This window comes from Dipodomys ordii, unplaced genomic scaffold (genome assembly GCF_000151885.1).
Source record: "Dipodomys ordii isolate 6190 unplaced genomic scaffold, Dord_2.0 Scaffold93, whole genome shotgun sequence".
In the NCBI taxonomy this organism is placed as follows: Eukaryota; Metazoa; Chordata; class Mammalia; order Rodentia; family Heteromyidae; genus Dipodomys; species Dipodomys ordii.
Genome location: NW_012267309.1, coordinates 6,049,562 through 6,075,416, shown reverse-complemented (window position 1 = coordinate 6,075,416; position 25,855 = coordinate 6,049,562). Strand labels below are relative to the sequence as shown.

The 25,855-nt window shown below is 38.2% G+C and overlaps 1 protein-coding gene across 8 annotated transcripts in view; it reads left to right on the top strand.

Annotated features, from left to right (window-relative positions):
* The first annotated feature begins 572 nt into the window (after positions 1–572).
* Ptprd (protein tyrosine phosphatase, receptor type, D) overlaps positions 573–25,855 on the top strand; it is a 515,048-nt gene continuing 489,765 nt past the window's right edge. For all 8 annotated transcript variants that reach the window (XR_001175444.1, XM_013026394.1, XM_013026400.1 and 5 more), the window contains exon 1: positions 573–631. The gene's annotated coding sequence lies outside the window, so the exon portion shown is untranslated. The remainder of the gene's footprint in view (positions 632–25,855) is intronic.

The following is a 25,855-nucleotide window of genomic DNA, read 5'->3' as shown; positions in this document are numbered from 1 at the left end:
TTAAAAGCAGCAGCAGCAGCAACAGCAGCAAGGAAGGAAGAAACAGGAGAGGCTGAAGGAAGAGGGGAGACGCGGCCCCGGACCCCCCAGTCGCGAGCGGCTGAGCACCGGGGAGCAGGAGGAGGAAGAGGAGGAGGAAGAGGGGGAGCCAGCCACACCGCGGCGGCGGCGGCAGCTGGGGGAGCGGGAGGCGGAGGAAGCGCCGCGAAGCCGCGGGCTCGGAAGGGCCAGGAGGACGGCCCGGGAAGAGGAGGAGGAGGAGACGGAGGAGGAGGAGGAGGAGAAGAAGACGGGGTAGGGGTGGAGGGAGGGCGGGGGGACGCGCTCCCTTGGATGCTGGATTTCGGGATTTTTGGACTCACTCGCTGACTCCTTCACTTCTTCCTTCTGGACCTGACTGGCCCTACGAGGGTTGGACGACGGCGATCAGATCACCACCGAGAGAGCCAGAGAGAGGGAGAGGGGGGTGGGTGGGGGGCTCCCGCGGCGACCGGCGCTCTCCGGCAGGATTAAATTGGCCGCCCCGGGGCGACGGCGCGGGCAGGCGCAGGCTGCGCGGCCGTGGCGGGGCGCGAAGGCGCTGGGGGGAAAAGTGCTGGTGGCGACGACTGCCCGGAGACAACATGATCAGGTAAGTCCCTCGGAACGGACCGAGTCTCCCCACCTCGGGGTCCGGGTTTCTCACTGCCCAGAGATCGCCCGTGCGCCCAGCCCGGGCTGCTGGCGCTTGCTCTGCTCCCGCGTCCCGGAGCCCCACGCTGGTGGGGGGTGGAAGGGGGTACGGGGGCGCACACTTTTGCTCTTCTGAACCTTCTTTGGACCAGGTCTTCGCAGGCGGGGTTCCTGTCTCGCCTGAAACCTCAGACCCCGGGGAGAGGCGATTCTAGAGCATTAAAGGGGTGTCTGGGTAGGTGTATTTGTAACGACCCCCGCCCGGATCTGTTCCTCCGAGGGTGGGTAGAGTAGAATTGCGGGGTGTAGGGAGGGGGACCCTTGGATCCGTGGGGGGGGGCTCGAGTGGCCGAGGCGGGGTGGGGGGGCGGGAATTGCGATCTAACTCAGGCTTTGGGCAACTGCAGAGTTATTTCTTGAAGGCTGAGATGACTGTTTTGAGGAGGGTTGGTTATGGGTGAGGGGGGCGATTTCTTTTTCTTTCCTCGGAACTAGTGGGGAGGAGTAGACATGGTAGGAATCAAAGTCTGCCATTGAGGAGGGGGATAGTTGGCGAGAGCTTTCCTTGGCAGAATCCAAGCTCCAAAGCTCACACGGTTCTGGTTCTGGTTGGGGGACGAATCTGATCTGCTTTCACACACTCATTCCATAGGGACGGTAGAGGAACGCAAGGCAGAATTAGTCATGAAGAGTTAAAAGTTGTAGGAAACAATTTGAAAAGAAAGCCAGGAGCAAATCAGAGATTGATTTCCTATAGATTTATTGCCGCTTCTACGTAGGTGTGATAGAAAACTTGCCTCCTTTCTCTGCGCCATGGATACTAGTTTAAAAAAAAACATTAATAAGTGAAGCCAGATTTTTTTTTTAAGATTAGAAGAAGCATTGAACATTAAGTGTGAGTTTGGCTTTCATTAATTGGGTGTTCAGAGATTCCAAAGAATAGTTTGGTTCTTCAAACCCCGGGCCTGTCACCATGTATTGTTTCCAGTTTTCTCTCAGTACAGACTTGCCAGATACCCTCTCTGTGTTCTAAGTCTCTTAGAGGGATCCCCCAGACTCATCCCACAGTCTGCCCTAGGATGACTGGAGGGAGGGAGGGGGGATTCTCCCCTGTATTACCTTTTAAAAGATAATGATAATAATAACAACAATAATAAACTTTAAAACACAGCACCAGAGACTTAACAAGTAGTTCACACATTTTGAGCCCCTTCAATAACTTAACTAGTAACTGCTTATGACTTGAGATAGATTTGCTGTTGAACTTACAGAGCTACAAAGATAGACTTTACCCTTTGGTGTATTCTCTCTGCTCACCCTGTAGCACTATGGGTACTTAGTTCAAACATAGATTCTTTGGACCATCTGGGCTATTCTTTCTCTGTTTCAAAGTACACACTTACCACGCAACTTGACTGAAACTAGGGCAATATACCAATAAAACATGCTCATTTAAAGGATCATTAGATAATGCCAGTGGAAAGATTATATTTTGTAGGTAATATGATGATATCCAGGAAAATGTTTAGTAGCTATCATACTTACTTTGTCATATGCCTCAGATAGAAAGAAACTCACAAAGAGAGAACACATTTTCAATGCTCTGTATATGAATTCTTGAAACAGATATCCTAAGTGGACAATAAAATTTTTCCTACCTCCCACCTCCGATAATTATATACTGTACTTTGTTTTTCAATGGAGCCAGCAATTCTGTGACAGATTTCTTAAATTCACCCTCACGCTATCAGCTATTATTGTACTTTCAAAGTGTGAAATTGACAAGCTGGTCACTTTCATGAATTCAGCTGTCAGATTGTGTCCAGTTAAAATTTGCTAAAAGCTGTAAATGTGCCTGCCTGGAATTTTCTTTTGTGAAGGAAAGACAGAAAAGGGATTGGAGCTTAGGGGATGTTATTAATTGTAAATCTTTTAAAATAGACACAACACCATGTGGGTTTATCACTAGCTGTTGTTGGGGAACACATTTAGATTTCTATCACTCTAAAAGTGGTGATTAATTCTTTATCTAATTGTAAAGAGTGAATACTTGGCATAAAACCCCCAGTAAAAATGATATAATAGGAATGCAGTTGAAATAAGAAAGCTGCCTGTTTCAAAGAAGGTTTAATATGATGAATATTATATTATTTTTATAATGATATGTAAAGAGGTAAAGGAACTGACCATTTTATAAGGAGGTTATATAATTTAAAAAAAATTCTTCTTGGGCCAGTGCGGTTAGACAGTTAAGAAAGTAATGGAATGAAGCAATGTATTTTCATAAATACACATTGCAGTAGATAATTGTAGATGTAAAGCTGCTTAAAATAGGAAATACAGTGTTTTAATGTGCTTTTTGATATTGACATTCAATGAGAACCAAAATATCTCAAAGTGGAGAACTAAGAATTAGAGTCCTCTCACCTGCTGCTATTTGCTAAGCCACTAGGGGCCTGTATAACTTCTTAAATCCAGAAGATACGCTGGAATGCCAAAAGCAAACCCTTCCTAGAGAGACATTTTTGAAAAATCCAGTAGGTAATCCCTCAAGTTTTCTTTTTGATTTTTTTAATACATTAAATCATATCTGATGTTTGTCACAGGCAGATTGAAAGATATTTCAAGGATATATTCAGGATTTCTCTGACAGTATGGTTTTCTAAGGGTGATTGTTTTTCTTCATTCAGAGTGTGTAATGTAAAAGAGTTATTTGTGCAAATTTATATATGATCCCAGTTTCTCAGAGTATGTCAGGGTAGACAGGAAGAAACACTAGTATCATTTCCTTATTGACCTGATAAGGATTCTATTTGCATAATGTAGGGTTAAAAGATGAATGAAGCAGAATTACTTTAGGGGAAGGGCAGTCATAGATGGATGGTGTGATTAAAAGAGCTTTCTGAGGACTGTGCAAGTTTGTATGGAAGGAGACTGTGAAGCTGTGACTACAGTTTAGTCAGCACTTCAGGGACCTGGACTTGAAGATGCACTATACATTTTTAAATGTCAGATTTACAAATTTGAAATGAACCAGCTGTTATAATCTTGATTGACATTAGGCAATAAGGTCAAGTACACTTACACTGATCTTTTGTTGATTTTTTCAGTTTTTCAAACTGACAAGGAGGACTATTTGTAAAAGAGAGCACTGCAAACATTTGCATATAGGATTTCTTTCAGACTATAGTTGATATATCAAGGCTTTGAGCAATTCTATACTTAGAGTCTGTAGATAAACAAGAGTTCATTAATAAGACTGTATATGAAATGCATCAGTTATAAAGAGATCGATTCTGCAAGGTGATTTTGTTTCTCCAAAAAGCACCTTGTTTTAGTTTCAGTGGGTTTGTGGGAATCTGTAATTGAAGCTTGTTTGAGCTGTAAGTTGTGATTCTATGATTTTAAAAGTTGATACTTTTAACATTTATGTATCTATATATAGATAAAACCTTTGGATCTAGTAAATTCTGATTCCCTAAAGTTTCTGGGAATGAACTTTACCTTTTCTGTAATGTACTCAAATTCATGGCCACAAAATATGCATTTAATATTTATATTATAAGCCTAGATAAATAAGGTGCTAATGATACAGACATAACTTGCCATTTTCTCAGAGTTTTCAAAGAATGCTTCCTCCCCCCCCCATTTTCATAAAAGGAAGGCAGTTTTGGATTGACAAGCTTACTGTAACTAAACTATGTCTTAATCCAGACCTACTGTGTGTATCTTATTGTACTATGGAGTTATTTACCTTTCATTTGTTTAATCTCTGTTCAGTTAAATTTCTTGAAAGAAAATCTTTAAAGAAAGACAGTGACTTGGTTGGTGATGTCACACAGGCAACGTTTAGCCCCAAGCAAAGTCAGTGTTTAAAAACATTCTGTTTTGTATTATCAGTTATTTGCCAAGAAAAAGCTAAGGGATAAACTGTTACCTGTGTGAACCACAGAACTGAGAATTCCTGTATAACACATTAGATACAGAAATCTGATAATGTAGAAGAAGATCCCTTGAAAGGGATTTTTCAGTACATATCCTTCCAACAAGCATCACTTGTTTAAATGTCTGTAATTTTATAGCACAGTGACATTTCTACCAAAGGATATGTTTGTTTGGAGATATTTTCTGTAAGGATAATCTCATTTGCTTCTAATCAGTAGTTTGATAACACATATTAAAATGTCATGCTTGGTTCACATTTATTTCAATAGTGAACATGGCCAAATTCATCCTTTTGTTTTAAAAAAGTAAAAACATTTTCTAGTTCTCCATACCTAAGCCCTTGAGAAAGATAACTGGAAGTATATATGACTTGTGCTTATCATCGTTCATTATATGAAATCATAGCCTCTAATATAAAAGTTCAGCCCTTATTTTGCATCATCAGTCTTGGGAAGGTCAAAGAGCAAATGCTCATATGTTATAGCAGACTGTGACCTAATGTAACTTAAAACAATAATCATGACAGTGATTAGTCACTGAAGCATTAATGATACAGCATCCTTACATGACACATGTCACAAAATCACCTCTCAGACCTTAGTCCTTTGTTTGCTCTTTAATAAATTACCTATGCAATCTGCCAATGCTTACCAGTTTTTAATCTTACCATTTTAATTATGAAATACCTTTAAGGCTTAAACATTAAAGTCATTTAAAAATTATATTTACATACATTGCCACACTTCTCAAAGCAACTCACAGGGGGAAAATGGACTTAAATAATGCCATCTCTCTTCTCAAATAATTCACTTAGTAGCTTCCTGTTCATTTATTTCTCTTTGATCTTGATATATTTAATAGGTGCTTATCGATACTAGTCAGTTGGTGTACCGCTTTTCAAAAATTAATGAAACAAAACAAAACAAAGTCTTTTCATGGCTTTTTAACCTCTCTGTCTCATAAATCAAACCCCTATATGGTGTAGACTATAAATTAATAAAAGAGGCAACCATCTGGAAGGCTAAGACAAGCCTAATCTGAAAGGGGGGGCTGGGCCTGGACGTAGCCCCAGCCTACATATAATATGAGATAACTCAGGTGTTCCGCACCTGTAGCAATCATACCTTGTTCTCCTTTACAAATGGCTGTATTCATGGGGCAGGCCCTTTTAGGCTTCTTGTGCATGTGTAATAAAGTATCAAGAGCTGAAGCAGCAACTGAGCCTAGACTCAACTCGTAGTTCTTTGAATTCACTGGCCAGAAAAGCTTCTTACCTTTGGTTATCTGACATTCCACGTCAGCAGCCTGGTGACTTTTACCACATTGCTATTTAGTGGATTGAAGCGTTGTAAATGTGACAGTGTCATGAGATTGATCAAATTTATAAAATCTTAATTGTCTTCGTTTTTTTTTCCTTTCTTTTTTTTTCAGTAGCCTTTGAGCTATGTTTTTCCACAAGGCTGTAGCTAACTAAATTGAGATCTGTAATTGTGTTTAGAAAACAGTAGTTCTCATTCTTGCATTGAGATTTGGAAAAATAATAGTTCCAAATGTATAAAATGATCATCTGTAATCATTGGGTCATAGGAATGAGTGACTTCCTGAAAAATGCTAACCAAATTCCTTCCTTTTTCTACTCAGTGAGGGGAAGAGAAATTTGCTTTAAGAAGAACTGAGTGTATGCCTTGGTTCTGTCCCTCAGTACCTGAAGGATCTTAGGAGTAATGTCATAACATTTCAGGCTCAGTTTCATCATCCATAAAATGTAGGGAATAACTATAGATATTTTGAAGATCTAGTGGAATAAGTGATACGGATTTGTTTTACTTTACTTATTTTTTTCTCAGCAAAACACTTTATTTTTTTAAATTAAGTTTTTTTAATTGTGAAAATACTTTACAGTTACATGAGCCAGGTAATGAGTACATTTCTTACCAGCATTGTTGCCTCCTTCTTCGTTTTTTGTTTTTTTGGTCTTATTTTAAATTATTCTGATTTTTTTTCTTTTTAGGATTTCAGTTACAGAATGAATTTAAGTTATGGGATGATTTTGAAGTAAAATCGTGTGTGTGTGTGTGTGTGTGTGTGTGTGTGTGTGTGTGTGTGTGTGTGTACTTAACCTGCTGGCACTCTGCCATGTACTTTCTGTAATTATTACTGATTCTAGAACCATCTTTCCTGCCCAGCATGTTCACTGAAGTTTTTGCATATTAGCATGCCATAGCATATTACTTATCTCAGAAAGCTTTCAAAGTAAAAGCTAGAAATGATTTTACCTAGAATGTATACAGAGAGCATTTCCTTTAAAAGCCAGGGATGTATTAATAGATTCCTGAGGATAGCTGATGTAGAACTGCAGTTTGAGGGAAGAAATGTCTAGAAAAGCAGTTAATTAAAATTCTGAACCAAAATAAATTTTTTTCTGCTCTTCTTTAATGGCAGTGCATCTTAGAAAGCTGCTCAGCCTTTTGCCCAGTGCAGCTGTCCTTTCCTGAAAGATCAGGTTTCAAGAGCAATGATGGATGGTGGGTGTCTGTAGCCAGTTGTGGGGTTTGCTCCGAGGTCAAATGTATTGATGGAGGATAGGAATTTACTGCCTTCTGTCCCTCCTTGAGATCTGCCAGTACGATTTCACAGGGAGAAATTAGACTAGACACATCAAATGCTGATCCAGTGGCCCATTATAGATCATAAATGTTTGTTTTCAAAGTTTAAAATAAACACTTTATCCTATTCCTAATCTCCACCCCCAAGAAAGGATTCTATTGATTATATACTATATATTTCTTATTATCCATGTAGACCCTCAGCACTCGGAAAAACCATATTCTACCTTCTGTTAACAGTAACTTCGATGAAATGTTATTCGAGGATTTTAGGAGAAGAAAATTACCTGTAGTTACTCAGTGAACTTTCTGTGGTTGAAATAGGTGTGATTTCTTTTTTTCTTTTGTCGTTCATGGGGCTTGAACTCTGGGCCTGGGAGCTATCCCTCAGCTCTTCAGCTCAAGGCTAGTGCTCTACCACTTGAGCCACAGCACCACTTCTGGTTTTCTGGTGGTTAATTGGAGATAAGAGTCTCACAGACTTTCCTGGCAGCTTGGCTTTGAACTGCAATCCTCAGATCTCAGCCTCCTGAGTAGCTAGGATTACAGGCGTGAGCCACCGGTGCCCAGTTTGGGTGTGATTCTTTAGATGCATAATCCTTATCTCTTATTTTTAATATTTTCAGGATATTTTTGGCTAGCTTGGAATAATCTATTGGAAACATTTTAAATACTGGAAATCTGTTAACATTTCATTTTTACTTTTTGCTTGAGGGATGGGGTAAATGGACTTATAATGTTTACCTAGAGGAATAAAATATTTGAAGTAACATATCCTGTGGATGAATTTTTCATATAAGTTTCTTCTTTAGCTCTCACCCTCTTCATTTAACAGGATTTCCTATTTATTTATGTTGTCCTATATATGTCCAGTTCTGTCATGGTTACCTACAGCCTTCCTCAAACCTCTGCCTATAAAATCCCCTAGGGAAGTCCCATCCACCTATCACAGAACCAGTGATTCATGCCTAGATATCCCTTACTGTTTAGCTTAGATGTTTCCTTACATCTCTGTAGAGTTCCATCCCTAAAATTCTATTGGTGTGCTAGATGACTAAGATTGTTAGGCTGTCCCATGTCCCAAACTCTTCATTTTATGCATCCCTCAAAAATGTTTTCTGTCACCAAATTTGCTTTCCTTTCCTCATACCTCATCATCTGACTTAGCTCTTTAGAAGCATCCTATTTCCTTCCTTCCTTCCTTCCTTCCTTCCTTCCTTCCTGCCTTCCTGCCTTCCTGCCTGCCTGCCTGCCTGCCTGCCTGCCTGCCTTCCTTCCTCTGCTTTCTTTCTTTCTTTTTCTTTCCTTCCTCTTTCTTTCATTTTTGCCCAAATTTAAGAGACTTTATTTTTGTCATTTAGTTATCTCTTCCTTTCCCTAACTTTACCAAGTGTTTACATGTCAGCACTACTTAGATGACTTCCTGTGTGGTCTTTGCAATTCTCCTTTCTTCTCTTTAATTCTTACTAAATGTTGCTTTCTGAATTGCAGACTTTATCAAGTCTATAATCCAGTGATAAATACATAGCACACCAGGTCCAGCATTTTGCAGCCTAACTCTAATTTGCATGTTGCTCTCTCCTTCCTCATCCCCCAGGTACTCTGCTCTTCTGTACTATCAGATTTCTGCTATCATTAGGGAGTCTCTGCTCTTGGACATCCTTTTTTTTTCTTAATTATATTAACACTTTCTAGAATCTCTTTTTTTTCTTTATCAGCTGCTCTAATTTTCATCCATTGAAATGTTCCTAATTATTCCCTCATTTTCTAATGCTTGGCTCATGTGTTCTATCTTTTTTTTCCACTGAATTGAACTAGAGAGATTTGAGTTGAATTTAATTGAAATCATGAATATGCAGAATAATTATTAAACCTTCTGCTGATGCTCAGGATTCTGAGATAGGTGAAAATCAATATTCCTCTGTGAGGAAAAGTATCCTTAAATAATCATTCCCCCTCCCCTCTCTTTTCTGTTGGTACTGGGACTCCTTGAACTTAGGACCTGGGTGCTGGTACTTCTCCACTTGAATTAAGTAGCATTTTGCTGGTGAATTGGACTTTCCTGCCTGGCTACCTTTGAACCATGATCCTCAGATCTCAGCCTCATGTGTAGCTAGTATTTCAGGCATGAGCTACCAGCACCTGATTTCTTTAATATTTTTGATATATAAATGAGAAGTAATAGGGGTAAAGTATGAAAGTCTTAATAGTGATACTTGCTAAAATTTACTGAGTACTTACTATGTGTCATTCTCTTCACTTCTTTACATTCAATATCATGTTTATTCTTTAAAAAAAACACTTGTAACATTAGATCTTTCCATGTTAGCTTTAAAGAAAGGAAACTTTTGAGAGGTTAAATAATTTACCCAAGGTTTTATAGATAAATGAAACAAATATAGAACTAAGAACCAAGACTTTAAGTCAATCATCATGACTTCTATCTCCGCTACCTTTACTTACCTTTATTTTTGTACATGACAAGACTTAAAAATGTTATTGCATCTTTACAATAAAAATATATAAAAATGTTATTGCAAAAATTCTAGAGAAGAATATCCAATGGCATTGATGCTATTACAACACATATTTAAGGGAAGGTTTATGTAGTCTATTAGGTTATTTCCATATAATTTCTAAAGAGGTTTTTTCTTTACTCTTATCTCTGTGGGCACTTGCAACATTGAAAAAAATTTTTCCTTACAAATAAGGCTTGGTGTAAATGACTTTGTTTTTAGTGGTTGATCTCTGGTACTATCATTTTATGTTTTATGGCCTCTGGCTTGACTATTTGAAATCTGGTGTCAGTCCTGGAGCAGAACTAGTTAAACAATGTATCTACACCAAAAATTAGCCTTTAAGATCACAAAGGCTGGCATTATCATAGCAGCCAATAGATAACGAATCAAAAACATTTTTATAAAGAGAAATATAGCTCCAACAGGAATATCTAAGTTCAGCCACCCATCAAAGAAGTGGAATAATGCCAAGCGATTGCTATATAGGCATTCTATTTATTGGCTGCCTGCCCTGTGCTATTTTATCTGAAAAACTTTCGTCCGTTACAATGTCTTCTAAAATATTTTGTTTCTGGTGCTCATTTGTTAATTTCATTATTAGTAGCAGGTAGGTAATTTGATTAATATTTTTCTTCATTTACGCGTACTTTAGGGAAGTTTAGTTTGGAGAGAATTTGGGGCTAGATCTCAGAGGACTATTTCTGATTAATCAGCTTTATAAATGATCACATACAGGATGCCATATTTGCTTGATAATTTGCAAAATTATTATCCTGTGACAGCAAGGTATCCTCAAGATTTAAATCAGACCTAGTACATACAATAATGTTACATGAATAATGTATTATTTCTTTCATATGGTTTTACAGAATCTCAGTATATTCAGTCTGCTTTGCCAGTGTTTCAAAGTGCTTGTTTACATATTTTCCTGCAGATTAATCTATGAACATAAAGTGTAAGAATCATAGAACAGGATGCAGTCTTCTGTGGGGAATGTGTGGGGAATGCTTTTCTACAGCTGTGTCCTTAATATGCTTTGTAATAAAAGTACTTATTAATTAAGAAGGACAAACTTAATAAATGCTCAGTGTTGTTAAATAATTCATAGTGACAGCACCAGCCTGGTGCTACTTGGGAGGCTGAGATCTGAGGATAATGGTTTGAAGCCAGCTTAGGCAATAAAGTCTATAAGACTCTAATCTCCAGTTAACTAGAAAAAAAAGCCGGAAGTGGAGCTTTGACTCAGTGTGTTGAGTACCAGGCTTGAGTGGAAAAGCCAGTGAGAGACCCTGAGTTCAAGCCTGCAAAAGAAATGAATGCCAACATTTATTTGAATTTGATTCTTATTATTGTCAGTTCAGACCAGCCTTAGTTTGGGGAAAGAACATGAGAGATACCTAAGATAAAACTTGATTTTATAATGTATCATCAAACATGTTCTATTTTGGATATTTGGGAGATATTAGAAGAGGTGTTAACTAACTTCCTTCCTTCCTTCCTTCTTTCATATGTTTTCTAGCATTTGATGGCAATGCCCCCATTTCTTGGATTGCAGCCTCTCTAGAGTGTCAGTTTATTGTTGTTTAGTTTTTAATCTTTTGAGACGGGTCTCTTGTGTAGGCAAGGTGGCCTCAACCTTGCCCTCTTCCTGCCATTGCCTCCTGAGTGCTGGGATTACAGAGGTGCACGGCCACTCTTTATAGTTTTGACCTGATGATAGATACTTGTTTGCTATTCAGGGATCTTGATCTTTAAGAAAAATCAAATGTCATCATTCTTACCCTAGAGATGACCCATCTTTTTGTCTGTTAAATGTGTGTTCCTTTCCTATTAGACTTAAAAAAACAAACAACTTTTGGTATGTTTTACCTCTTGCCTGAATTCTTTGCTAAGCAAGCATTGACTGAGTTAGATCACTGCCATGACTCCTGTTACAAAGTCAGAGGTCTAGGAGATTTGAAGGAGAGGCTAGTCAGAGATGCCTGCCCATAATGAGCCTGAGGAGTTCTGAGAGATGAGAGGAAATCTGTTCTGATTGTCTGCAATTAAATGCTGGGGAAAGGAAAAAGAAACTCAAATATGTTCAAGTCTTCCCATTCATATTCTTGATGTATGAAGTGAATAATGTATAGAGGATTCTTCCTGAAGATATATATATATACTGAAGATATATATATATATATATATATATATTCAAAGGCATATATATATATATGTATTTCTACATTAAGAATGGCAAATTTAATAAATACTACTATGCCTGTCAGGAACTACATTTAGAAATGGAGTTATAACCTCTTTGTTCAACTGCTTAATAATAACAATAAAAAAGAAATGGCTGCTTAGGTTTATTGGAAGCTGACTTTTATTTTTGTCCCGATCTAACATGAATTGGATGTTTCAGATCACCCAATGACTCCTCCTTCTCCTCTGTATAAAGTTGAAATATCCCTTAGCAAAAGGTACCTGTCTTTTCTTTTACAGCTCCAGACAGCACCTGGCTCTTGATTTCCTGCTACCTTATCATTGGGAAAAGCATCCTCTCATTTTTTTTCCCCACTCTCAAGAATCATGTATCAGAGCCATACTGAAGTTCTTGCCATCTCCCAGATGTACTACTGTGACTCTTTCTATTGTAATTCTAAGCATTCTTTTCTTCTGTTTGTCTCCTTTATCAGTTCCCAGAAAAATCAGAGATGCAATTAGATCTTGTCCCAAACCTTACCACCCATAGATTTAATTCATACAGTTAATAATACTATTTTCATTTGCTTTTCAATAATACATTTTCTTTTATTTGAGCCAAGTTCTACTTACCTTGTTTCTTACCAAACAAAGCCAAATGTGAGTCAACTGTGTATATGCATTCGTATGCCACTAGACAAGACAAATCTGCCTTTACATCTGGCTGCGGTAGGAATTCCCAGATGCACTTAATTTTGACACATGGTCATTATTGAACCAAAAACCATTGCCTGGCATGATTATAGCTCTTATTTGTTTTCATTTTAAGGGGCCTTGTCCTGACTGCCAAGTGTACAACAGGTGCTTTAGTTTTATACTTGCCAATCTGTTGTTATTCAAATGACCGCCCTAACAGGGACTAATGGTATCTAATAAAATTGATCTCAACTCTGGCAAGCCAGGCTCACCAGATTAAAAGCAGTAGGAACAGCAATGTGGAAATATACTGGTGGGAACTCAGCTTGGTGAAGCATACATTTTTTTTTGAGTGGGAGATAACATATGTTTGACACATAGAACACTTGTTTGTGTTTAGCCATGGCTGTTTTCTGAAGCCCAGTGCTGTGTGAACCCTAGGATTTTAAACATCTAATCTTATTTTAGATGGACACACTGGGTGGAATAGGAACAAGACTGGCTGTGCCAATTTATCAATGAATGGCTGTGCCATGCCTGTGACGCACAGCCAGGCAGTGTGTTCATGCCAAACAGCTGGCAAGTAAGATGCATTGCATTTCCCAGTTTCATAAAGGCTTGACTTGCCTATTACCAGAGATAGCTAGGAGATCAGCATGCCAGTTTGCAATAGGAGCTAATGGTTGGATACTATGTTCAAATAGTCTCTAGGATTTTGTGACTTTTTTGTTTTTCATGTTGTGTAGGATTCAGGCCAAGAAAAACTTTGCTACCAAAGGAAATAATCTATCTGTCTGTCAGAGTGTCTATCCATTTGCTTGTTTTTTTTTTACCAGCTGGGTGCTTGAACCCAGTGCCTCTCCCTCTTACTCAGCTTTCCCTGATCAAGGCTGGTAATGTACCACTTGAGCCACACTTTCACTTTTGGCCTTTGCAAGTTAATTGGTGATAAGAGGCTGTGGAGTTTTCTGCCTTGGATAGTTTCAAACTGTGATCCTCGGATCTCAGCCTTCTGAGTAGCTAGGACTGTAGATATGAGCCACCAGTGTCCAGCTGGGAAATAATCTCTTGACAGTAGGCCTTTGTAGACTCCTCAAAAGGATGAGTGAGATAAATATTGGAATCAGCTCCCATAGGACTAAGAAGTGTAATATGTTCTACTATGTCTACGTAGATTTTAGAGACCTCATTCCATTCATTCACTTGTCTCTCTGTATGCATTTATTCTTTCCTTTTTATTGTGAAAATACCGTACAGAGGGGTTACAATTACATGAGCAAGGTAATGAGTACATTTCTTATCAAGCATTGTTGCCTCCTCCTTTGTTTTCCCTTCCCATCTCCACCTGCTCCCCCTGCCAAAGTTGTAAAGTTCATTTTTTCGATATAACGTCTTGTACATCTCATTGTTGCAATGGGTCCACCTGTATCCCTATTTAAATGATTTGTTTTTGCCCTTCGCCTCCACAAATTACACCAACATCAAATGCAGTGAAAACAGGGATTATACTGTGGGGGAGGGACATACAAAGCAACAAAGAAATCACCTTATAAATATGTTAGAAACAATCGCAAGAAAGAAAAAAAAACATTTGAATCCTTATCTTGGGGTTCATTTCACCTAACATCAACTTATCTGACCTTATCTGCTTGTCTCAGACATATACTAGTTATTGCAAATAAGCAAAATCATGGGACCTATGTTTCTTTGGGCCTGGCTTACTTCACTTAATATAATTTTTTTCAAGTCTTTCCATTTCCTAACAAATGGGGCAATGTCATTCTTTCTGATAGAGGCATAGAATTCCATTGTGTATATATACCACATTTTCTTGATCCATTCATCTACTGAGGGGCATCTGGGTTGGTTCCATATCTTAGCTATGGTAAATAATGTTCCAATAAACACAGTTGTACTGGTAGCTTTAGTATGATCTTGTTTGTGATTATTTGGGTAAATCTTGTTTGTGATTATTTGGGATTGCTGGGTCTCAGGGGAGCTCCATGTGAAGTCTTTTGAGGAATCTCCATACTACTTTTCAAAGTGGTTGAACAAGTTTACACTCCCACCAGCAATGCAGTAAGGTTCCCTTCTGTCCACATCCCCTCCAGCATCTGTTGTTATTAGAGTCCTTGGTTATAGTCATTCTAACTGGGGTGAGGTGGTATTTCAATGTTGTTTTGATTTGCATTTCTTTTACTTTTTGCGGGGGGGTCCAGTTGTGGGGCCTGAACTCTGGGCCTGGGCACTGTCCCTCAGCTCTTCAGCTCAAGGCTAGCGCTCTACCACTTGAGCCACAGCACCACTTCCGGCTTTTTTCTTTTGCTTATGTGGTGCTGAGGAATCAACCCAGGGCCTCAGGTATGCAAGGCAAGTGCTCTACCACGGAGCCACCTTCCCAGCCCCTGATTTGCATTTCTTTTATGGCTAGGGCGGTTGAGCATTTCTTCATGTGTCTATTGGCCATCCTTCTTTCCTCTTCAGAGAAGTTTCTCTTTAAGTCTTTAGCCCACTTATTTATTGGGCAGTTGTATCTTTGAGGATTTGTTGTTGGGGGATTTAGTATCATCCTGTACCAGAATCAACTCCAAATGGATCAAAGACCTCAGAGTCAAAGCAGACACTCTGAAAACATTACAGGATGGAATGGGAGAAACCCTAGGTCTCCTTAGCACAGGCCAAAATTTTCTTAAAAGAGACCCAGAAACACAACAAATCAAAGAAAGGTTGGACAAATGGGACTGCATGAAATTGCAGAGCTTCTGCATGGCAAAGGACATAGCTAGCAAGATCAACAGAAAGCCCACGGATTGGGAGAAGATCTTCACTAGCCATACAACAGACAAGGGTCTCATATCTAAAATATACGTGGAACTCAAAAAATTAAATCCCCCAACAACAAATATGCATTTATTCTTTTACATAAGAACGGTGCTCAAACCACTGCCAATGACTATTGGCACTGACAAATTTCAGAGATATGGATTTTTATGGTTTTGAGTAATTTGTGCTGGTAGGAACTCCAATTGGAGACATTTATGATGCCAAGTAGAAAAACACTACTTAAAATCCATCATGTGAGTACAGCTTTCAGGTTTTACTTAATACTAATGATAATTACTAAAATAGGAGAGAGGGGTTAGATGTCTCTATAAGTAACCACTCTTCACTTTGCTCCTGTTAATAGAACTCATGTAATTTCCTGTGAGCTAGCATAGAGAATAGTTCTTAGGTTAGGATTTGGCTATTATTGGACCATCTTTTTGTATTATTTATACCTATCTTCCTTGAGAAAGGATTTGCTGCAGCTCTTAAATCATATGCTTCATTATCCTTAATAAATCACCTTGGTAGGGCAGACAATGGATTATTGTACAGATGGTTACTTTCTATGAGAAAGTTTTAAAAGTATGCATCTTCTTGGCTCCATTATGAAGGATAGTTTATTTCAGGGCATTTTAGAAATGATAAAACGTTTTAAGGAATAGTCTATCAAATTACTCAGTTGCTACTATTCATATTTTTTAAAATATACTAGATAAAAGAAAGGTAAATGTGATTAGATTTTCTTAACAAATCCATTCAAAGGCATATTATCTTTTTTGACTTCAAAATAGTCTTCATTATACAAAAGAAAAGACACATAGTTATGTAGTTGGATTCTGTGGTAGTAATGTTTGCAACTAACATTGAGGAAAATAGTGAAGTAAGCAGATAGATCGAGCTGAATATCTTATTACTTACAGAATGGGTGAAGGGGAACTATAATTACTTCTTAAGCATAAATCTGTTTCCTTTTGGAATATTTGTACTGCAGTAACACATTACATATTCCCTACTTTGCAGTACAAACTGAACACACTTTTTTCTTCTTTTTCTTTTCATCTCAGCAATACTAGGGTTTGAACATAAGGCCTCCTACTTGCTAGGCAGGCAATCTACTACCTGAGCCATACCTCCAAGGTCTTTGATTTTATTATTATTATTATTTTAAATAAGATCTTTTTTTGTGTTGTTGGGAATAGTTTAGATACTCCTGTCATGTAGCTGAGATGAAAGGCGGATACTATAAAGCCTTGCCCCTCCCACCTCCCTCCTGTCCTGAGGCTTGTACCCAGGGCCTGGGGTTTGGTGCTCAAGGCTAGCACTCTACCATTTGAGCCACAGCTCCATTTCTGCCTTTTTGTGGTTAGATTGTCCTGCCTGGGTTGGCTTTGAACCCCAATCCTTAGATCTCAGCCTCCTGAGTAGCTTTTACTTGAGATGCAAGTCTTGTGAACTTTGTGCCCAGTCTGGCCTTGAACTATAAGCCTCCTAATCTTAGGCTCCCAAGTAGCATGAGTCACTATACAGAGGTCTAGACAATTCTGAAACATTCTGAAAAATGGGACATTTTGGACTACACAGTCATGATCATTTCTATGAGAGCAAAAGGGAGAGTTTCCAAAGGTGCTAGAAAGGTCATTATATTAAACTTCAGATGGTTTTGCTGAGCAAACTGAGACCCTGAACATTGGAGCAACCCTCTCTGACCTTTTTGGAATTCTGTGTGCTAGACAGAGATTTTCTTATCCGGCCACTACTAGGACTCAATATTTTATTGCCTCTGAGAGGAAGTGATATTTACAGCAGATAGAAGTGACTTGGATAAGGGGGTCTAATGCCTTTCTCAGCAAAAGCCAGGGGAAACAAAAAGACAGATCTCCTTTTTCCTAATTGTCTAATTTAAGAAAACAAGTTTTCTTACCCCTTATGTAAAATTAAATGTAATCTACCAGTGCCAGTGGCTCACACCTATAATCCTAGCTACTTAGGAGGTTAAGATCTAAAAATCATGGCTTAAAGCCAGCCTGGGCAGAAAAGGTAGTAGACTGATCTCTAATTAACCATCAAAAAGCAGATAGTGGAACTGTGGCTCAACTGGTAGAGTGTGAGCCTTTTGCAAAAATGTTCATGGACAGTGAGTGCTCAGGCCCTGAGTTCAAGTCCCAGGACTGGCACACACATATACACACATACATACATACAACAACAACAATTAAATGTAATTTAAAACTTATTCGTGCTAGTTTCCTTGCACATGGCCAGAAATCACACAGATGTTGGCTGTCATGTGCAATAGCTCTGACCTGAAAAATTACTATTATTGCACAAAGGTCTTTCAGATAGAACTGGTCTACCTGATGGTTCTGAAACATTTTTTATCCTTTCAAAGTTACAGTGGAAATAAAATAAAAGCACACCATTTATATGCTTAAAATACCCAGTAGGATCTCAGTAGGAGAAGATGTACTAGCCCGATGTAAGTGAAAGATGCTGTGTTTCAGAAATGCATTAGTTCTCAAGTGAAGTAAATTGATGGCAGACGCTATGCTTTTTGTCTAATGACATGTATGTGGACTCTGATTTTGTACCAGTGTAATGTGGAGAAATAACCTTCCATAGAAATGTAATCAGGAATCAAATGGAGCATTATCAGCTCAACCACATCTCTCCCTTCTGATTTCCCAGGGAGGTGCCTCTGCTGCTTTTCAAGTGATCTTTGTCTTCTGCCATTTTCACCCTAACTCTATGGAAGGGATTAAGGAGTGACAAGGTAGTTGAAAGAGAATTCTCAGTAGACTGATCATGTAGTTTAAAAGCCAAAAAGAATGCAATGAGAGAGAAGGGAGATGTTCTTAATGAGATAACAGGTGTCCAGAGGGTTGTCCTAAGCAAACTAGACAGGCTCTCCGTATGCAGAGCAGAGTAGATGTATTTTTGCAAAGGTGGCTATACAAGACAAGGAGGGAAATGAGATGGTTCGTTTGAAATGTGACAAAGTCTCCAAGCCTCCTCATGGCATCTCTCCTACTGCCCTTTGGCTCGAATATAGTGCTTTTGAATTTTGTCAGTGATCTAGCCAATTTGGTGTCTCATGTAATTAACAGTGACAAGCACACATCAGAACAACCTGTGAGAACTCATCGAAAAAAGTCTGGGGGCAGATGAGTGACTTCTCAACTCCACCCCTGGCAATCTTCTGGGAGCTAGAGGCAGAGCAGACAGCACTGTGCCAAATCTCAGAACCCCAGCCTCTCTGCACATTTCCCACTCTCCAGGCAGAGGTTTAAAGGCTCAATTTAAGATTTCTGCAATGCTGTACTATAGAACAGCCATGGAAAAGGGGAAGGATGTAAGCTACATGATTTCATTCCAACTTATGGAAACACACTCCTTTTCTCATGCTTACACTTTCTTTTTGGTATAAAACTTGAGATAATTGTTCCCTGATGCCTTTCTTTTTTCCTTTGACGACATTAAGTTTCTATCACCTCCCACAAGGAGTATCACAGATTCTGATCATTTTTTATGGGTTTACATTTTAAAGGTACATTTTTTTATTATTGTGACTATGTCAAGTCGCTACTTTTTTATTTTTTTATTGTGAAAATACTGTACAGAGGGGTTACAATTACATGGGCAAGAGAATGAGTACATTTCTTATCAAGCATTGTAGCCTCCTCCTTTGTTTACCCTTCCCATCCCTTCCCCCCCACCAAAGTTGTAAAGTTCGTTTTCGACATGACAACTTGTACTTCTCATTGTTGCAACGGGTCCACCTGTATCCTTATTTAAACGACTTGGTTTTCCCCTTCTCCTCCACAAATTATACCGACATCAAATACAGTGAAAGCAGGGGTTATACTGTGGGGGAGGAACATACAATGCAACAAAGAAATAATCTTATAAATGTGTTAGAAACAAATGCATGAAAGAAAAAAAACATAAATATGATTTAGAAAGCATATTTGTGTAGCAGTAGCAGAAGGTAAAGTTTGAGAAGTAGGCTCTGAAACTCTTTGTAAGTATGTACCTCCACTTTCGTAATTGAAATTAGCAACATAACAGTATTCTGGGGATACAGACTTTGAAGGCAGTGTGTTAGGAATATGATCAGTATATGTGTTGTGCAATGTGTGCAGCCTTAAACAAAAGACACAAAGGTTTCTTTGGGTAAGGAATTGTAGTACACATACTGAGATAATAATATAATCTTGTGTTGACTCAGATCAGAGTCTTTTCATTGACCTTTTTTTTTTTTTTGGTAGGAGTAGAGTTTGAATTCAGGGCCCTTCATTTTACCAGGCAGCTGTTCTACTACTACTTGAACTATACCTCTACCCTTTTTGTGTTGACTATTTACTAGATAGCGTCTCACACTATGCCATGGCTGGCCTGAATGATGATACTCCTATTTGTGCTTCTCTCATTTGCTGGGATGCTAGGTGTGTATCGCAGGGCTCAGGCATATACTAACATAAGTAGCCTTAATGGAGATTGAGTCTCTTTGTTCTGGCTTTCCTTAAACTGTTCTCTTCCTGATGTCTGCCTCCATTGTAGCAGAGATTACAGGCAGGAAACCATGTGCTCAGTCCAACATTTATTACTTATTTTTCTGTTGTAAAAGATGTCTTTATATATTACTTACCAAAGAAGACTTGTGACAGGGTTGGAAGACATTTTCAGCACCTTGCAAACAAAGTCGACAAATGGAAGGTCAATTTTCAACCAATTAATTTGAGTTTTAGACCAGCCACCTCCTGCAGGATCTCATTTTTCAAGTCTTGATGATTTATGGCTATCATACATCCCATCTCTCTCAGTAATCAGGGTGAAATCAAGTTCCTTCCCATAGTTACAGATCTAAATGTTGATGGTAAGCAGAGTATCATGATAAAGAAGGAGCTATTTAAGGTAGTCCTGCTTCTTTACAACCAGAAAGATTTAGTTGTCCATTTTCTCATCCTCATGACTTTGTACTCTTTACTTATGGTACACTAGGACATAATGGAAAACTTGAAATCACTGGTATAGGAAGGATTCAAGGAATTTAAGTAAAGGACACAGAATGTGATTTATACCTAACACTGGTCTTTGCAATGTCAGAGCCAATACAGGACTGTACTTAATTGATGGTGCTGGGGCTTGGTAAGTCCAGTGAAAGGACAGTTCATCATTTTCAATATTTCATTTCAATGTTCTGACCAAGATTTAAGAATGGGCATGATTATTAATAGAAATTTATGGTTTATTAGCATTTAAAAAGGATTTAACTCTAAGCCCACTGAGTTAGATATTAAGCTTCAGTGGCAGTTTATGTTCTGGGTAAAGACTAAAAAAAAACACTGAAAAGGATGGAATTGGGTGTGTTCAACAAGTGGGCAGATTAAGAAAAGATAGTGTGGGCCACAGTGAAATGATTTGAAACGAAGCCTGAATCCAAATTAGCTTTTCTAATGAGCATCATGAATACAGTGATCAGACTGCTTTTTAACCTTCCAAATTTTAACTGTCTGAAAACCGTGAAAGTACAACAATGTCATTTAGAAAATGTGGAGTCACAATTTAAAATTAAAAAAAAAAAGTTACTCATAATCCTTTCACCTAAAACAACGGAATATCCTGGTCCTTTGCTGTTTAGTTCTGTCAGTTAATGTTTTAGCACAAATGCATTTTTTTCCCTCTCTCCTTTCATGCCTGTCATTTTTAATGGCTGATCAATATTTCATTAATTAGATGATCCTGTTGTATTCATCTCTCACTTCTTTTCCCATTTCTTCTACTCTTCCGAATGCAAAGCTGTGGTAAATATTTTAGTAGCAATAGCTCTTTTCTAGATTCTTCATTTTTTCTTTTAAAATGAATGTATCCTAATGAGACTCAGTGACACTGAGTCTAAGGTTTGCATATTGTTGTACCTTTTGAAACAGATTGTCTAATATGGTTCCAACAGGGAAATATGTGATGATGGTGCTGGCAGTAATGACTAGAAATGTGACTTTCTTTTTCCCCTTGGTCAGTTTGGAAATTGCCACCTAGGTTTTGTTGATTTAATAAGCAGAATGCTGCTTTACTTTCTTTGTCCTATATTACACATATTAACACTTTGTCACATTTATACCAATCTATTGCAACTATTTATTGATTGTGAGTAATTTAAAAAAATTTTGTTGGTCATAGGACTTGAACTCTGGGCCTGGGCACTGTTCCTCAGCTCTTATGCTCTACTACTACAGAGCTGCTTCTGGTTTTCTGGTGGTTTATTGGAAATAAGATTCTCACGGACTTTCTTGCCCATCCTGACTTTGAACCATGAGCCTCAGATCTCAGCCTCCTTAGTAGCTAGGATTACAGGCATGAGCAACGGATGCCTGGCTGTAATTTTTTTAAGGAAAAGGCATCGTATTTATAATTTTATGTAGTAATTTTATTTGATATCCCATGTGTGTGTGTGTGTGTGTGTGTGTGTGTGTGTGTGTATCTGTGTACTGGGGCTTTAACTCTGGGCCTGGTCTCCATCCCTGAACTGTTTCAACTTGAGACACACACTTTTACTTCTGGTTCTTTTGGTGGTTAATTGGAGAGAGGAGCCTCGTGGACTTTCTTGCCCAAATTGACCTTGAACCATGATCTTCAGAATTCAGCTTCCTGAGTGTAATTATAAGTGAGAGCTACATGTACCCAGTATTATTATTCCTTTTGCATTTCAAATTAGATCTTTTCATTTCTAAGATTTTAATCAGATTTTCAAAGTATCTTTTTCCTCTCATTACCATTGTATGTCTCTTCTTTTATTCAGACAGTTCTCAAATTGTTTACTATGAAAAATGCTTGAAAAATGCTATGTTAATTTTTGGAAATTTTTAAAAAGGATGTTCTTTATTAATTGTAGAATTAAAGCATTTCTAAGCACATAAATGTTTTGAAAGAGAGGAATCTATTTTGGAAATCTTTTTTCATTTCTATGTTTCATTTCTCTCTCCATCTGGGATGACAGGCACATACTACCATGCCTGGCTTTAGTTTGAAGAACTCAGCTTCAAAATCATCTGCTATATATTGTTGTGGTCTACAGCAAGGTTGTAAATGGATAGTTTTATTCTACTATATAGCTTCTTGGGCTGGATCTTTTTGTCTGAGATTTTTCTTGGGTGGATTTTTTTTTCTGGAAATCCCTCATACGTTTTCTTTAAAGTGAAATTTCTTTGACCCTTACCTTTTGAGTAAAAGAAGCCTAATTTCAGATTTTCATATATCACGGACTCATTCTAGTTCTGAAGAGCCTTAACTACAGTGAGAAATCTCTCACCATTTCTGAAAAAAAACAAATGTACAAACCAACTCTTTTCTAAATGACACATTTCACTTTATTTTGTAGAGAAGCACTATATATTTTTCTGTCAAAAGTATGCCAATTTTGACTTAAATTAAAAGTTCAATTCAAAAGGTTAAGAATCTTTTGTTTTTAGAGAGGAAAAAAAATCCAAGACTAAGATTGGTTTTCAGTGATTAACCAGTAACTCTGGTATTTTAGAGATGAGCCAGCAGCTGCCTGGCTCTCTTTCTTTGTGAAATAGAGCGTATCTTTAGTTTGCTTTGTGAGTGTTCTATTAAACTATCAAGATATCCAAGTTCTGCATTTTAAGCAGTATTTATGCATGAACTAATTCACAAGGTTCAAGGTCACTAATTTCAATTATAGATTATTTTATTACTTACCAATTATCTAATGACTTACCAATCTCCTAGTTTGAATAATAAAATAGGGAGAAGTACATAAACCTCAAAATTCAAGGGCATTAAAAATGCTATTTGCTGGTGCCAGTAACTTCTGCCTTACTTCTAACTACTCAGGAGGTTGAGATTTGAGGATTATGGTTTGAAGCCAGCCGGGGTAGAAAAAGCCATAAGACTCTTATCTCCCATAAACTGCTCAGAAAAAAAAATGGTGCTATGGCTCAAGTAGTAGAGCCCTAGCCTTGAGCAGAAGAAACTCAGGGACAGTGGTCAGGCCCTTAGTTCAAACCCCAGGACTTGCAAAAAAGAAAAAGACATAATGTTGCCTTGACAATTATTTTTATTTTTACTTTAATTAACTACATATATAGTAAGTGCCCAGTGTATCTCAGGCAGGGATCTGCGCACTGAGAACACAGCAGACAAAGATTAGGTCCTTCATTTTCTTAGGCAGTTTACATTCCAGTGTGGGGAGGGGCTTAGCCAATTGACAGTCACACAGTGATATAAATAAATCAACAGTAGGAAAGAAAACATAGTGACCAGGCAAGGGGTTATGAGATGACCAGTGAGTGCCTTGGATAGATTGGACTCTGCTGCTTTAAGGAATAAGGTCAAGATGGAGCTCTGAGAAGGTGACTACCTGGGGAAAAAAAAGAATCTGGTGAATTCCTGTGGAGAATAGTGTGCTCAGATTATTTTCTTTAGCTCTTGAAAGGTACATTTTCTTCTTAGCCTCAATGCTTGAGGTTCTCATTCTAGCCCCTTCCCACCCTGTGTGTCAATAGCCACCCCCTGCAGGATTGGATCCACATCCACCCCCTGATCAGGCTACAGTTGATGCTGTAAGCCAAGGTGAAGTTTAGATGTGCAGAAAGGTCAGCAAGTTCCCTCCCCTCCCTCCCTCCATGCTCTGGTTCTCTCTGCATGCCTCTCTTTCTTGAGCACTGACTTCAATCCAGGTCTTTTCCATGACCTACATGGCATCTGCTCCCCTCATCGATAAAGTTGGACTCTCAAACTCAGCCATGCCTATCCCTTTAGACAAAAGTCCCACACAAGCTGTGTGCTCTCCTTTGCTCTAAATAACCTCACATAAATTCAAGAGTAACTCACTAAGCAGCTTGAATAAGCTCTTCTGTATTCACTTGTTTTCTTTCTTTTTTTTTTGATTTACAGTTTATTACAGGATATAAATGATTAATCTTTTTGTATGTGTTTTATTGTAACAATACTGTACAGAGGGGTTACAGTTACATGAGCAAGGTAATGAGTACATTTCTTATCGAGCATTGTTGCCTCTTCCTTTGTTTTTCCCCTACCATCCCTTCCCTCCCACCTCCTCAACTATCCCCTCTCCACTGAAATTGTAAAGTTCATTTTCAACAGTGTCTTGTACAACTCATTGTTACAATGAGTTAACCTGTATCCCTATTTAAGCATTTTGTTTTTTCCTTTTCCCTCCCCAAATTAGAGAAATGTATATACCAGATTAACCACAGGACAAATCTCAGAAATTAGAGTTTCATGGTGTTGTCTAAAGTAATAGAGGGAGGACCCAATGGGATGTTTGTGAACAATGTTTTTTTTGTTTTTTGTTTTTCTTTTTTATCTGCCTGTCTTAGCCATTACTTTGGTCTCTGGATGAACCTATCTTGTAACCTTTTTGATCTTTTGTTTCTTTATTTCTAAAATAAGACAAACGAAAGCCTCATCTCCTTTATTGGTATTGTTGTGAACCCAAATGAAAGAATAGGGTGACCAACACATTAGCTCTTTATGAAACAAGTCCCTTTCTGTTAGTATTGGTGAGGCTTCTACAGTTACCTTTGTCATATTTATTCCTTCCCATAGAAAGTTTAAGAACTTAAATTTATGAATGGAGTAGTTATTAATCTTATTTCCAAAGTAAACCTAAAAGGCAAGTTCTAAGAGGATCATATGTGTGACAAAGTATTTTATAGGATTATTGAATAATTTAACATACATTTTATCCATGAAAATCAACCATATTACATGACCTTCCAAAGTTTTATATTTATATGCTATATTATATGTAATATATATATTAATTTTCACAATCATCTAATTTCTTGTATTTGGGCTTTAAAGTTCACTCTAAAAATCGACCTCAGGAAGTTTCCATGCTTCTTGTAATTTTTTAAAATATGAGAACAAAACACATTGTCATGCTTCTCTTAATTATTAGATCCAACTGTGGCAAATAGGGTTAAAATACAAAAATAAAGTAAATATAAGTGAATGATAAGAAAAAGAATTCACTAATAGTCTATAGGGATTCCTTTTGAACATGACACCAAAAGAGACCAAATGTTATTGTCCTCTTGAATAGGTCCTGTCATTATTTGAGAAAGTATAAAAATCTGGAAATTTAAAAGTCAGATTGTGAGACTTTTTTTTTTATATTTAAAAACTAAAAGCACGGATGCCTGTAATCGATTCTTAGCTACTCAGGAGTCTGAGATCTGAGGATCATGGTTTGAAGCCAGCCCAGGCAGGAAAGACCATGAGACTTTCATCTGCAATAAAGTACTTGGAAAAGGTCTGAGTGGTGGTGTGGTGCTGTGGCTCAAGTGATAGACTGCTAGTCTTGAGCAGAAATAGCTCAGGGACAGCGCCCATGCTCTGAGTTCAAGCCCCAGGACTGACAAA